We start from the raw sequence: 15,436 nt of genomic DNA, 5'->3' as shown, positions 1-15,436 counted from the left end.
TAATATGCCTAACTTCTAACTTTGTCCCTAATTTTCATTGAGTAGAGACTTAGAAAGAGATAAAGGATTAAGCACACCTTTTGATAAATTTTTTATCTTTTGTTATTTTTTAAACACAATAAGTTTTAATTTACTCCTTCTCCTACTTTTTCCTTTTAATTTTTCTAGCAAGAGAGGAATGAAATTCAAAAAACAAGGAAGGGGATGCGATATTTGAATTCAAGACCTCTAATTTTTGGAGTTTCAATCTTAATTATTAGATCAAAACTTCCTCAGCACTCGTACAATATGCAAAAGCCATCCTCAGAAATTGAATACAACTTTTGGTCTATAGGTTGCAGGCTCAATGCAAGTGTATGAGTGACTATATTCAATTTGGTTTGTGGTAGTGAGATTTCATGTTTCCTTAATCTTGCATTGTTTGAGAGTTGTTAATTGACTATCAAATAATTAACAAAAATTTGTGGGATGATCTCTTGTGAAAAAAGCTTGTGGGATGACCTCTTTAGGTTCCTGAACGTCTAAAAAACAGGTACCTGAATTGATTGCCTAAGTTGGGATTCGATTCTATAAATAAAAAAAAAAAAGAGAGAAAGTTCAATTTCTATGCAATGGAAAATACTGCTCGATAAGATTATTTGTTTGGTAAGGATAGAATAATTATGGTGGTTATGTAATTTAGATATGTTTTATTATGATATTGAAGATTAATTTTTACATGATTTATGTAATAATTTTTATTAAATACATTTGTCCTACAGCATAGATAAATCATTCGGATGGGGTATCATAGTTGATGGAACAAGTATGGTCAAGAAAGCATTAAACCCCACCGTCATTATCCAGTTCGCTCTAGATTCACTCGGTTTTCTATATAACTTTAATGAAATTTCTTGACAGATTCAAAAGAAAGAATGATGATGACAAATGAAATATGAATGATAGTGAAACAAGAGAACAGTACCTTTACCATTATTGCTATGATTTTTCTTCTTATACTCTAACTATGAAATAGTGATAAAAAAAGAAAATAAAAAGAACTGCTAGTATATTCAGACTCATTCAAAGTCACCCAATAGGCCTACCGCTTGAAAATATTCCTGAAGCCTAACCCAAACTACCATGCATCTTCGCCTTAAGTTCTTAGTATTTTCCCAGCTGTGATTTCACTGTTCTTTTTCTTTTAAAAAAATTAACGTCCTTTTGTTTCCTTGTTTGTGGCACCCCAGAATATTTGTAAGGCCATTGCTATTTCTTTAACTTAGTATTGAAATTTCAGACTATGCATTTGCAAATAAATACTAATTCCATCATTGTATGATTGCTTTGCCATTTTATCCATGATTCTTCAATGGCTTTTTTTTAAAAATCTCATAAGCTAATTATCCAAATGTGGCATAATGCTTCCTCAACTCTGAAAAACAACAAGGATGATCACTTGAAGGGTTTCCATGCACCAAGTATACTATTGACCATTTGACTTGTAAATTTGATTTGTTAGTCAATAGTAGTTTTTTTAAAAATTCATTTTTGTTGTTGCTATTATTTTAAGTGTGTATGGTACATTGGTTGGTAAAAGTGTTACTTATAATTGGTTGTCTTGCTTATGGACTACTAAACTTCTTTGTATAAACTTCTTTATTCCATGCAAAATTTCAATGCAAATGCAAATGCTTTTTAGCTTATATATAATGTTTACTAATTTTGTGATTGTTTGTACTAATGATTGCAATATTTTTTTTTTTGTGTGCAAATTTGGTGTTAAGCTTGTATTGATAAACTTTTCCTTGGTTTTTATCATTTGAGTTTTAAGACAAATGGACAGCATTATTGGTTGGTATCGTTTGGCTGATCGCACCAAAATTCCATTATCTTGTGCATTTTAAGATCCAATATTTCAATTACTACCTTCTAGAATCAGTAAATTTTTCAAAATTTATATATATGTTTTGATTAAATAGTTTCACTATGGGGGCTAAATTTCTTCAAACTGTGCACAGTTGACTAATAAGATCTGAAAAAAAAGTAAGTTGTGAAATTCTAAATAGGTATAAAAAACTTCTATTACCGAGTTTCGGCATCCAACCCTGAAAAAAAAAACAGCTTAAATTCACTGCCTGGGCTGGCATTGGAATAGAATTACAATTTGGTTGTTTGGTAATTGTTTCTGCTCTCTTTCGTCGAGTAGAGAGACATACAAAACAGCATTTGCAAAAAAAAAAAAAAAGGATAGGATTTGATAATGGAAAAAAGAAGCAGAAAACGAAAAGTGTAAAATACTTGACTAAAGTAAAGCATGCACAATGCAATCACAGAGGATGTCCTTTTCCTTTATTAATCTATCCGTTTGTTTTTTCATTTTTGTGGTGGCTAGTTCGTGATTATCTCAGATTGACCAAAAGTCTAAACCAATAATTCGCTTACTGGGCCATTTCAATAATGCACTCTTGGTGCGATTGACAAGGATCTTACGATGATAGTCCTTGGATTCTCATAGCAATAGATCCAATTAGCAACAAAAAAACATATATATATATATATATATATTGAACCCAGAATGAGTGAATATTGTTAAATGGTTTGTGGTAGCGGGCTCAATGTTTTCATACTCGTGCTTTCATATAGAGATGTCAAAATGAATGACTTGGGCGGGTTTGAATTAATTAAAATAGGTAATTGATATAAATGAGTCAACTCATTTATATCCATTTAATTAGATGAGTATAAATGGGTAAGTCAAAAAATGAATTGGATAAGCCAATTACCCATTTATAACCCATTTATTTTAACTTTTTGTAAACTCATTTAAATTCATTTTTGTAAACTAAGTTATCAATTTATACCACCCTTTACACCTATAATTAGTTTTAAATATTTACTTATAATGTTCAATAAGGCTTATTACCAATTTTTTTTCCATCCGTACTTTATGTCACAAAATTACATACTATTTAATAATTGAATAAAATAATATAAAACTTTGAACTAAGTACTATAAAAGTTAACATAAAAATTTAATGGAAAAATTTTGAACCCCTAACTTTTTTTCGTGTATAAATTTAAAAGTTCATTTTGGAAAAGTAGGAAAAAAAGGTTAAAACTTGTCACAAATTGATAATGCTAAAAAATGAATAAGTTAACAAAATAAAATAAAATAAACCACCAAATAATAATAATAATGAAACAAAAGTAGTTAACATCATGACAAAATGAAAAATTTGAAAACAAAAATAGGCGGAGGAAGAGAGGAAGCTTAGGGAAAGACAATTCTAAATGGGTTAATTGGGTTTGATGGGTTACCCAATAATACCCATTTAGATGATCCATTTATATCCATATTCAAAAATCTAAGATATCCATACCCACCTATTCATGGGTGGGTATGGGTAAATTTAAGTAAATGGGTTTGTTTGCCATCTATGCTTTGATACATGTTAAAATTGGGTAGTACACAACACATTTGTAGTGCTGAAAATATCTCACAAGAACGTCCCAAAAAAGAAAGATCAGATAACTCTTGAGGCCCTTTCTCTAGTAGGGGCCCTTTCTCTCTCTAAAAAGAGAGCATCTCTTCTCTGGGTGGAAGCTTTTCATTGTTTATAAAGGTTCAAACTTTTTCACTTTTAGGTAATCTCCAAGTACTAATCCAGCAAGCGGTCATGAATTATTGTCGGATTCTAGTATTAGTAAGAGACAACTGACGAGTCACTGTGCTCACAAAGTTATTTAGCTCAGAGGCTGTGTTCCAGATCTGTCAAACCATACTCAACATTCATACACCAAACCAAACATGAAGGAGCAGCATTCATGGAGTGGCTACGACAGCAGATAGGTAAGCTTACTGCCATAGTCTCTTCTTGCCTTGTCTGGTAGTTTAGATGCATTAGTAGTAGGTGCATTGTACTCTGTTTTTCCTTTTTCTGTTGCCTATCAGATAGACATTTACCTAGAGAAAAGCATTTTTTCTTCGGTTTTCCTCTGGAAATTACCGGGTTTTCATTGAGATTATTGGTGTGAGAGTGAGAGGTATACCAGCAGTACATTGTGTTAAGTCTCATGGCTGAGGATATTACTGACATTTTGAGAAGCTTTACACTTTCGAGCAAGGAGTTACAAATAACAGAAGTGGGGAGAGAGGAGCTATCTTCAGGTATAACAGAATGTCAAAGTAGTTTGATAGGGAAGATTGTGGGTGAGAAAGTAGCTAATTATACGGGGGTCAAGAATTTCGTTACTACAGCTTGGGGGTACCCTAAAGATCTGACAGTGTCGGAACTCGGCCCAAATCTGTTCCAGTTTTTTATGCCTAAGGAAAATGATCGGGAACGTATTGCTAAGGGAGGCCCTTGGATATTGGATAATCAAATCATGGTTGTTAACAGATGGTACGAGGGGATTGAGGAGGACGACAAAGCTTTTAACTTGGCACCCCTTTGGGTGCAAGTATGGAACCTCCCTGTTCACTGGATTTCAAAGGATGTTGGCAAAAAGATTGGCTCTGTGTTCAACCAGGTTAGGGATGTCATTATACCACAAACAGGGGGAAAGGAAGGAAGGCATATTAAGATAGCGGCACTGGTGGACATTGACCAACCTCTTCTGCGAGGGACAACAATTAAAGTGGCAGGAGGAGTTAGATGGGTGAATTTCAAGTACGAGCGTTGCCCAGATTTTTGTTACAGCTGTGGAAGAATCGGACACAGTGAGAGATCATGTGGATTGTTATTGGGTGGGAGCGAAAGGAAAAAGGATAACCAATATGGTATTTGGATGAGGGCAGGGAATGCAAATGGAAAACTGTATACGCAGAACAATCAAATAGGAGTTAGATATAACCCCCAACAACATCTCTGGAGGTTCCAGGATGGGAATTGGGTAGATAAGGAGAGGGGGGTCAACATGGGTAGTGATGATTCTAGAGGATTAGATGAGGTACCTGCGAGTGTAACTCAGCAACAGGACCAACAAAGTAACCCTGCAGAGCCTTTGCCTGAAGAGCGTATAGAGATTACACCCTCCTCTATCTTGGAGGGAGTTGATGAAGCTAGCACTTCTAAAATTTCTTACGAAGGGGGAATGAATCAGCTTGTAGAAGTGAAGGTTGGGATGGAACAGGATATAGGGTGTATCCAGAAGGAGAAGGGAATCCAGAAGGTTTCGCAATCTGGTCTTGAGGAGGGAAACAATGAGGTAACACTCATGCAAGTCGATAGGGGCAGTACAGATAGGAAGCAAGTGATAGTTCACAAGCAGACCAAAAGGATTCAAAAGTCTCTGAGGTCACCCATAAAAAGGAGACAGACGCTTAAAGGAATAAGTATCAACTTGGGGGTATTGGCAGATCAAGGGAAAAGGAAAAGCAATGAATTGGATGAGACTATGGAGAATGTTGAGCCTGATATTCAGATTTTGAAAAGATCTAAGAGGGATGTTTCTGGGGGTTTAGAGCAGAATGCTTTTGATGGCGAAGGGTCCATGCCTGTTTGGGCCCCAGAGGGTAAATGAGAGTTCAGGTGTGGAATTGTCAAGGTGTGGGGAGCCCCTTGACAATTCCCCAGCTGAGGGAGGTGAATAACCTCTTCTCTCCAAGCATGGTGTTTTTAAGTGAGACTAAAAATAGGACATTTTACATGGAAAAGGTGAAAAACATTTTAAGATTTGATGAGATGGTTGTTGTTGAAGCAATGAACAAGGCAGGCGGGCTCGCCCTACTGTGGAAAGAGGAAGTTAAGGTTCTTCAGGTTTTGAAGACTGCATTCACCATAGAGGCGCATGTGGTGGATTTGGAAAATAATTCTGATTGGTGGTTTGTTGGCATTTATGCGAGTTGTGACAATCACATTAGGAAACAACAGTGGAATGTCATTGAAAGAAGGAAATCTCTGTGGGGAGAAAGATGGATCTTAGCTGGTGACTTTAATGATATCATTTCCAACGAAGAGAAATGGGGTGGTATTTGCAGACAGGAAACAAGTTTTCAGGATTTCAAGCAATTCATTAATGGAAATCAACTTATGGATATTGGATTCACTGGACATCCATGGACTTGGTGTAACAATTGGGAGGATACGGGGGAGATCAAACAGCGATTAGATAGGGGTCTTTGTAGTCTCTCTTGGTCACAGGTTTATGAGAACGTAGTGTGCAGACATGTAGATTCTTATGCATCTGATCACAGCATTTTGATCATAGACACTAAGCCGAACTCTAGTCGGCGGCGTAAAAGATTTTATTTTGATAAGAGGTGGCTACAAAGAGCAGACATTGGGAATGTGATCAGGGAGGCATGGCAGCAGGAGACTCAAGGATCTAGAATGTTTCAAGTTACTAGCAAGATAAAAAACTGCCGTCTAGCTCTCAGTAAATGGAAGAACAGGCTCCAAACAAACTCTAGGCAGAAGATAGAGGATATTCAATTTCAATTGTGTGAGCTGAAAAAGTCAACAGGGAGCACCAGAAATGGTTTTAAGGCATCTCTAAAGAGACAATTGAAGGACGCATACCAAGAGGAAGAACAATACTGGCAGCAGAAATCAAGGATCCAATGGCTCAGGGAGGGAGATAAAAATACAAAATATTTCCATGCCTTGGTTCAAGGTCGGCGAAGGCGAAATAGGCTGAACAAATTACAGCGAGACAATGGTACATGGACTGAAGGTGAGGAGGAATTGTGCAAAGAAATGGAGGACTATTACCGGAATCTTCTGAATGGGAATGAGGGAGGGGACTTAACTGAAGTACTGGATGGTATACCACACTCTATTACGGATGAAATGAATGAAAACTTGCTCAAACCAGTCTTGGAAGACGAAATTAAATCTGTTGTTTTCTCTATGAACCCGGACAAAGCTCCTGGGATTGATGGTATGTCACCTTTATTCTTTCAAAAATTCTGGACTACCATCAAACAAGATGTGGTAAATGCCATCCAAACTTTTTTCCATACTGGTTACCTTTTAAAGAGTGTTAATCATACAGTGATTACTCTTATTCCCAAAGTGCTAAACCCTACATCCTTGAAGCAGTTTAGACCCATTAGTCTCTGTACTACCATGTACAAGATCATAGCTAAAATCTTAGCCAATAGGATTAAAAGTGTCTTGCATTGTTGCATTTGCAAAAATCAATCTGCTTTCATTTCTGGTAGGCAAATTCTTGACAACATTATGGTTTCTCATGAATATTTGCATTATCTAAAAAACATGCGACATGGCAAGGAGGGGTTTATGGCAGTTAAGCTTGACATGTCTAAAGCCTACGACCGTGTGGAGTGGAGCTTTTTGGAAGCTATGATGCATAAGATGGGATTTCACAGTACATGGATAATTTGGATAATGCAGTGCCTAAGTTCTGTTTCATTCTCTTTTAATATTAATGGGGAGGTTAAAGGGTATGTCATCCCCAAGAGAGGAATTAGACAAGGGGACCCTCTATCCCCTTATCTATTTCTAATTTGTTCAGAGGGCTTATCCAATCTGCTTAGGAAGGCTAAGGCTAATAGGATGTTGTCAGGGATGAATATAAGCAGAAGGGGACCTAGTTTAACTCACCTTTTCTTCGCGGATGATTCTTTAATTTTTTGCAAAGCAAATCAGGATCAAGCAAAGGAGTTAATGAGAGTGCTAGATGTCTATGGCTTGGCATCTGGTCAAGTGATTAACCTGGAAAAGTCCTCCGTTCTATTCAGCAAGAACGTGCAACCAGGTTTGATGCTCCTGATTTGCCGAACCATGGGGGATATGCAAAGAGTCTGTCAAGGCAAGTATCTCGGATTACCTATGGTAGTTTCGAGAACAAAACAACAGCTTTTTGGTTTTGTTAAGTCGAACATACAACAGAGAGTGCTCCAGTGGAAGAACAAGTTTCTAAGTACGGCAGGCAAGGAAATATTACTTAAATCAGTGGCTCAAGCTATGCCTACTTATACTATGTCATGCTTCAAGGTGCCATCCAGATTGTGCAAGGAAATCAGCTCACTCATGTCAAACTTTTGGTGGGGAGACATCAATGGAAATAATAAAATTCATTGGTGTTCCTGGAGAAAGATCACTCAGGAGAAGGACAAGGGGGGTTTAGGATTCAAGGATTTGGAGGCCTTTAACACTGCACTACTGGGTAAACAGGTATGGCGTTTGATTTCTCAACCCAACCTGTTAGTTAGCCAAGTAATGCGGGCTAAGTATTACTCCAGAACTTCAATATTCAGGTGTAAAGTTCCCAATAATGCCTCATGGTTATGGAGAAGTCTGATGAGCGCGAGACATGTGGTGGAACAAGGCACTAGAAGACGGATTGGTAATGGAAAGAATACACATATCTGGGAAGATAGCTGGCTTCCGGACACAACAAATGGGAGAGTAACTACTTGCAGAGCTACGGATGGTGGACTGCAGAAAGTAGAAGATTTGATTTGCCAAAAAAGATGGAACCGCAATTTGGTTTTCCAAACTTTTAACACCAAAGATGCGGACAGAATTTTGAGTATCCCAATCAGTCTAGCTGGCAGGGAAGATTCTCATTTTTGGTTACATGGTGTGGATGGGAATTACTCCGTCAATTCAGGGTATAAGGTTGACGGGATTTTTTTTTATCAATGCAAGTTTAATTCCGAATTTACACCCGTTGGACTGCAAGTATACAGGTCGCAATTGTAGTACGAGATGTGTATCGGGTCGATCCCACGAGGAGCAATTTAAAACAATTATTAGATACTAATTTACTCTATTATTTAGACTCACAATTAATTTGAGCAGAAACTTCAGATTTTAATTCAACTACAAAAATTCTTAAATAGATAAATGCAATATCTCAAGGGGAGTAGAATTCACTAAATATTAAGATCTAGGGATGTAGATTCCACTTATGACACAAAAGATCTAAAATGAATTAATTCAACACTTGTTACTGCTCTTGTTTAACCAAGGATTCATTTCCAGAAATACCAAAATCACATTCTCATGATAATAATGGGTTAAAACAGATTAGTTTGTCCTAATCTCTTGGTAAATACTAAATCTGTTCTTATTCACACATGAAATGCAGATTTCATCCACTTGAACGTATTTCTATTCTCATGAATATACAACTCAAGTTCTACTTGTGTCATTCCATTATTTTTACCATTTCTCAATGAATAAAAATAACTATAAACCTGCTATTGGTGATCAAGCAACAACAAGTAATCCAACATACACAAGTAGATAAGTTAATACAAGACATAACAAGAATGAATAACAATCACTTCATATCATTTGGCCATAAGCTTCATCTACTCCCTAGATAAAGAAAATTAGCTACTCATGAATGATAAAACACTCATATTCACAAGTTTATTAATGCAAAACATCATAAAGTACAAGTATAAGAAAGATAAAAGAAAGCTTAGCCAATTGAAGGTGAAGCTCTCCAATTCCTGCTATGTTCTTGCACAATATGATTATAAGTCAAAACTCTAAATGCTTCTCTAAGAACTCTTAACTAGAGAGAAAACTTGTTGCAAGAAGGAAAACTAGCTACGTCTGGTCCTCCTGGCTTCTCCCCTGTATTTCTGCATAAAAGGTGGTAGAAATTCCATTCCTCTCACTTCATAATTTCCTCCACTCAGATTTTGTAAAAAGAAGTCAAAGATATGATGTTTCCTTTTGTCCACACTCATTTGGTCTTCTCTTTTATTGCAGAAGCATGTGCACCGAATTCCCTTGCATCTTATAGCTGGAAAGTGGTATGCACACAAGAGAATTGACTGAGTCAAATTGCAGAATTTCGGCTATAAAACGCGCCTACACAAAACGCGGTATAAACTCGCGTTTTGTCTACTCGCGTTTTCACTCTGGCCTTATTTCAACTGCGATTTTCTCCATGATAAAGGCCAAACTAGCTTTTGTGCAAAACACAAAAGTTGTAGCCCTTTGAGTTAGCTTTCCAATGCTTCAAGAATCATCCAAATCGGAGCATTGTAACCTGAGATATGATCGAAATACTGTCACCTGTTCAAACCTCTGTTTTAACTTCCGACCACAGAATGCAGCTTCTGTATTCCAACGTTTTGCCCATGAAGATGGCAGAAATGGATTTCGATGTATTCATACGAATTGTAGGTCTCTTTCTTAGCTTTAAAATGGTATAAAGATCACCTCAATCCGATAAGTGTAGCTCCAGATATGGTCAAAATACTGAAGAGTGTCAAAACTGACTTGTATTGCATTTCCTCACTTGAACGTTTTTCACTTCATTCTTCTTGTTGCCACTTGAATTTATCACCAAATCTCTATTTTTTACCTCATTTGACATCCTTTTGGTGATTGAATCATCATTCCTGCATAAAAATGAAGTTTTTACCATTAAAATCAATAGAAATGCAATATTATCCACTTTTACCAAAAATATATAATTTTACCAAAAACCTCTTTATTTTAATTATAAAACTAAATAATCAACTCAAAATTAACTAATAAAATGCACTTAAAAATACGTAAAATAAACTCTTATCAAATACCCCCACACTTGAATCATTGCTTGTCCTCAAGCAATATAAAATTCCAACCATCAATGATCCAAAAATTGAAAATAAACATATGTAGTATTTCAACTCCATTTCCTTGAATCAAGGTAAATAACCCTTATGTGATCTTTCCATTAAGTTCAAGTACTCATAATATCAAGCAAAGAAGAGCCAAGTATACCATAATTTTACCAATTCAACTCAACTTCTTATTTTTATCTAATTTCGCAAGCAAGCAACTCCTATAGTCAATAAAGATGCTAACTAATCTCATGATCAACTTCTTATTTTTCTTAAAGAGGGATTTAATTAATTAATTAATTAATTTATTTATTTTTTATTTATTTATTTTAAGGGTTAAATATTACTTAAGTTGTGAAAAATGCCTTTTGACGCGAAGATCAACATTTTTAGATGCAGATCCCCGGTTACTCAACATTTCACATACTCAAGTTGCTTTGCATACTCTTAATTCAAGTACCTTTTTACGCGAATGTCGACATTTGTAGATGCCAACCCCCGGTTACTCGGTACGAGAATCATTGGAGTAGAATAACCATTTTTTTTATTTTTATTTTTTTTAACAATATATAATAAAATTCCCTCTAAGAGTAATCATGAGAAGAGTATGACACTTATTAACCATATTAATTTCTTATCTTATAAAATTAGATAAAAAGAAGAATTAAGAAAGATAAAAGAAAGCTTAGCCAATTGAAGGTGAAGCTCTCCAATTCCTGCTATGTTCTTGCACAATATGATTACAAGTGAAAACTCTAAATGCTTCTCTAAGAACTCTTAACTAGAGAGAAAACTTGTTGCAAGAAGGAAAACTAGCTACGTCTGGTCCTGCTGGCTTCTCCCCTGTATTTCTGCATAAAAGGTGGTAGAAATTCCATTCCTCTCACTTCATAATTTCCTCCACTCAGATTTTGTAAAAAGAAGTCAAAGATATGATGTTTCCTTTTGTCCACACTCATTTGGTCTTCTCTTTTATTGCAGAAGCATGTGCACCGAATTCCCTTGCATCTTATAGCTGGAAAGTGGTATGCACACAAGAGAATTGACTGAGTCAAATTGCAGAATTTCGGCTATAAAACGCGCCTACACAAAACGCGGTATAAACTCGCGTTTTGTCTACTCGCGTTTTCACTCTGGCCTTATTTCAACTGCGATTTTCTCCATGATAAAGGCCAAACTAGCTTTTGTGCAAAACACAAAAGTTGTAGCCCTTTGAGTTAGCTTTCCAATGCTTCAAGAATCATCCAAATCGGAGCATTGTAACCTGAGATATGATCGAAATACTGTCACCTGTTCAAACCTCTGTTTTAACTTCCGACCACAGAATGCAGCTTCTGTATTCCAACGTTTTGCCCATGAAGATGGCAGAAATGGATTTCGATGTATTCATACGAATTGTAGGTCTCTTTCTTAGCTTTAAAATGGTATAAAGATCACCTCAATCCGATAAGTGTAGCTCCAGATATGGTCAAAATACTGAAGAGTGTCAAAACTGACTTGTATTGCATTTCCTCACTTGAACGTTTTTCACTTCATTCTTCTTGTTGCCACTTGAATTTATCACCAAATCTCTATTTTTTACCTCATTTGACATCCTTTGGTGATTGAATCATCATTCCTGCATAAAAATGAAGTTTTTACCATTAAAATCAATAGAAATGCAATATTATCCACTTTTACCAAAAATATATAATTTTACCAAAAACCTCTTTATTTTAATTATAAAACTAAATAATCAACTCAAAATTAACTAATAAAATGCACTTAAAAATACGTAAAATAAACTCTTATCAAATACCCCCACACTTGAATCATTGCTTGTCCTCAAGCAATATAAAATTCCAACCATCAATGATCCAAAAATTGAAAATAAACATATGTAGTATTTCAACTCCATTTCCTTGAATCAAGGTAAATAACCCTTATGTGATCTTTCCATTAAGTTCAAGTACTCATAATATCAAGCAAAGAAGAGCCAAGTATACCATAATTTTACCAATTCAACTCAACTTCTTATTTTTATCAAATTTCGCAAGCAAGCAACTCCTATAGTCAATAAAGATGCTAACTAATCTCATGATCAACTTCTTATTTTTCTTAAAGAGGGATTTAATTTACTTTTTATTTATTTATTTATTATTATTATTATTTTTTTATATATTTTAAGGGTTAAATATTACTTAAGTTGTGAAAAATGCCTTTTGACGCGAAGATCAACATTTTTAGATGCAGATCCCCGGTTACTCAACATTTCACATACTCAAGTTGCTTTGCATACTCTTAATTCAAGTACCTTTTTACGCGAATGTCGACATTTGTAGATGCCAACCCCCGGTTACTCGGTACGAGAATCATTGGAGTAGAATAACCATTTTTTTTTTTTTAACAATATATAATAAAATTCCCTCTAAGAGTAATCATGAGAAGAGTATGACACTTATTAACCATATTAATTTCTTATCTTATAAAATTAGATAAAAAGAAGAATTTTCATCAAATATACAAAATGTAGGCATAATTTTCTCCACTTTACTAGATATACTTTCCTATAGATGTAAAAATTATAATCACATAAAAATCATTTCCAAATTTCATGAGAAAAGAAGTATCAAAACCGCATATATTTATTTCAAAAGGATAAGTGACAAAATTTTATTTATTTATTATAGTTAATAACATATATATGTATAAGGTTTTGGAAAAATTTTGACAGAGTCTCCCCTTAAAAGTGGACTAAATCTCCCTGCCAGCAACCACAAGAAACACCATTTAAGCACAAGAATTATATCAAACACAACTAAAATGACAAGTACCACACATTTCTTCCCCCACACTTAGAATACACATTGTCCTCAATGTGTAGGGAAAGAAAAGAAAAGAAACAAAAGAAAGGAACAAGTGACTCCCCAAGTGAGATGACTGCAGTCCAGTGAAGCCTTGAATCATGAGTCATCGACCGCTCAACCAGCCACAGTCAACGATCTACTAGTTACTGCCACAAGTTCCAATATTCAAAATAAGGAATGTAAGTTAACATTTTTCAAACAAAAGATAAAAATAACAAGCAAACAAAAGAAAAGCCAGCCAAAGGGCAGCCTCAATCATCCTCTTCATCGTCATCTTCATCATCATCGATGGGAGGTGGGCGTGTGCCTAAATGATCTTCAATTCGGTCCAGGCGAGTATCCATTCTGGCTAAATAATGGTCGATGTCATCCAAGCGACCGAAAAGCCGCTGCCAGTTGGTCTGTGGCGGAGGAGGAGGTGGTGCTGCAGTAGATGGTCCAGCTCCATCGCGACCATGTCTAGCCTTTTGTCTCCGCTCCTGAACAGGGCGTGGAATGTCTCCCGTACCAATACCAAGGCGGCGAAGAGTAGTGATAGTCATCTCAGCACGTGGTGGAACATACTCCCGCCGCATGCCTTCCAAGGGAACTTCAAAACGGGGGAAGATTAAAGTCAGTAGACGAGGAAATGAAAGTTTGAAAGAAATTGTCTTACGCCTCGCCGTAGACCTAATGTGGCTGATGATGATGTTCGGCAATGAAATTCGAGCATACGGGGAAGTTCGGTTGTGGAACATGTAATCAAGGAAGTAAATATCGCTCTTGCGAACCTCCGTGTGCCCCGTCTTCTTTGGGATGACATTGTGAGCCATCATGTAAATGATAAGCCGATGACGAGGTTCGAATACATTTGCCAATATAGTCTCCTTTCTGGTAGAGCGAAAAGGTTGGTACTCGAGACCAAACCTAGCCATGGCCAATGATGGATCCCACCTCCTATTCGGGGGAACAAACTCCTTCTTCAAGTCTACTGGACGTCCGTCATCCATACACCCCAAAATAGCAGCCAAATCTTGCCGTGACAAGGTGATTCGTCTTCCACGCACCCAGGACTCAATTATTTCTCCACTATGGCGCGCCTTACTTTCAATGTTGGCGTAAAACTCGCGCACCAGGTCTGGGTAGTAATGGTTTGGAAGGGTGAGAATCGGAGCCCATCCTAGCTGAGCAAAAGCTTCTGAGATGTTGTACATCATCTCAACTGGTGGACTGACGTGCATCTCAAATAAAAACTCCAAATTAGCACGCGCCTCATGCCACTCCTGATTCCTGCGAGTGTTGAACCTAGCACTGTCAAATACCGATCTTCCCGCTCCACGGGAGGTGCCCTCACCAGGTCGACGGTTAATTGGTGGAGGAGAAGGTGAATTCTCCTCTTCAGTCACCTCCATCTCTTCATTAACCTCCCTCTCCTCACTACTAGAGGATGAAAGTACCGCTCTTCTTCCTCTTGGCATAGTACCTAAAAAATATTTCAATTATTCACATGTACTACAACTCAATTTTTTTTTTGGCAACAAAAGTTCAGCATTAATCCAAATAACCTCAAATACAATTGCTCAAGTTCTAATCATTCAATGATCGTACAAGACATATTTTCTGCCTAAAGTTGCCCAAAATCACCAAATTACACAAGATATGTATCAATTATAATTCAATTAGTGAAAATAGGAGCAATTATGATTATAACTATTTAGAATTAACAATAATAATATGCTTTTAGCTATACTCATGTTTAGGCAAAAATTAAACTAACTAACTCACCAAATCAACCAAATTACTCACTATACACAATGCACATGCTTGAACATCATCAACTAACCCTTTTTAACCATAATTTAACATCACCAATGGCTCAAAAACATCCTAGTTCCTTTTTCCAATTTCATCTAAATATAGCAATTGTGAATTTTAAAGTACTTGAAAACCAATAAATTGCTACATTTAAACATTTAAACATGCTTAAACAATCATAATAATCATGAATAAAATCAAAAATAGCCATGAACCTCATCAAATTTTCGAAATTAAAAGATGTCAGATAGCTCAGGATAAAAAATATGAACTT

Source organism: Coffea eugenioides, chromosome 3 (assembly GCF_003713205.1).
Source record: "Coffea eugenioides isolate CCC68of chromosome 3, Ceug_1.0, whole genome shotgun sequence".
NCBI lineage: Eukaryota > Viridiplantae > Streptophyta > Magnoliopsida > Gentianales > Rubiaceae > Coffea > Coffea eugenioides.
Note: the sequence above shows the minus strand (reverse complement) of the source record.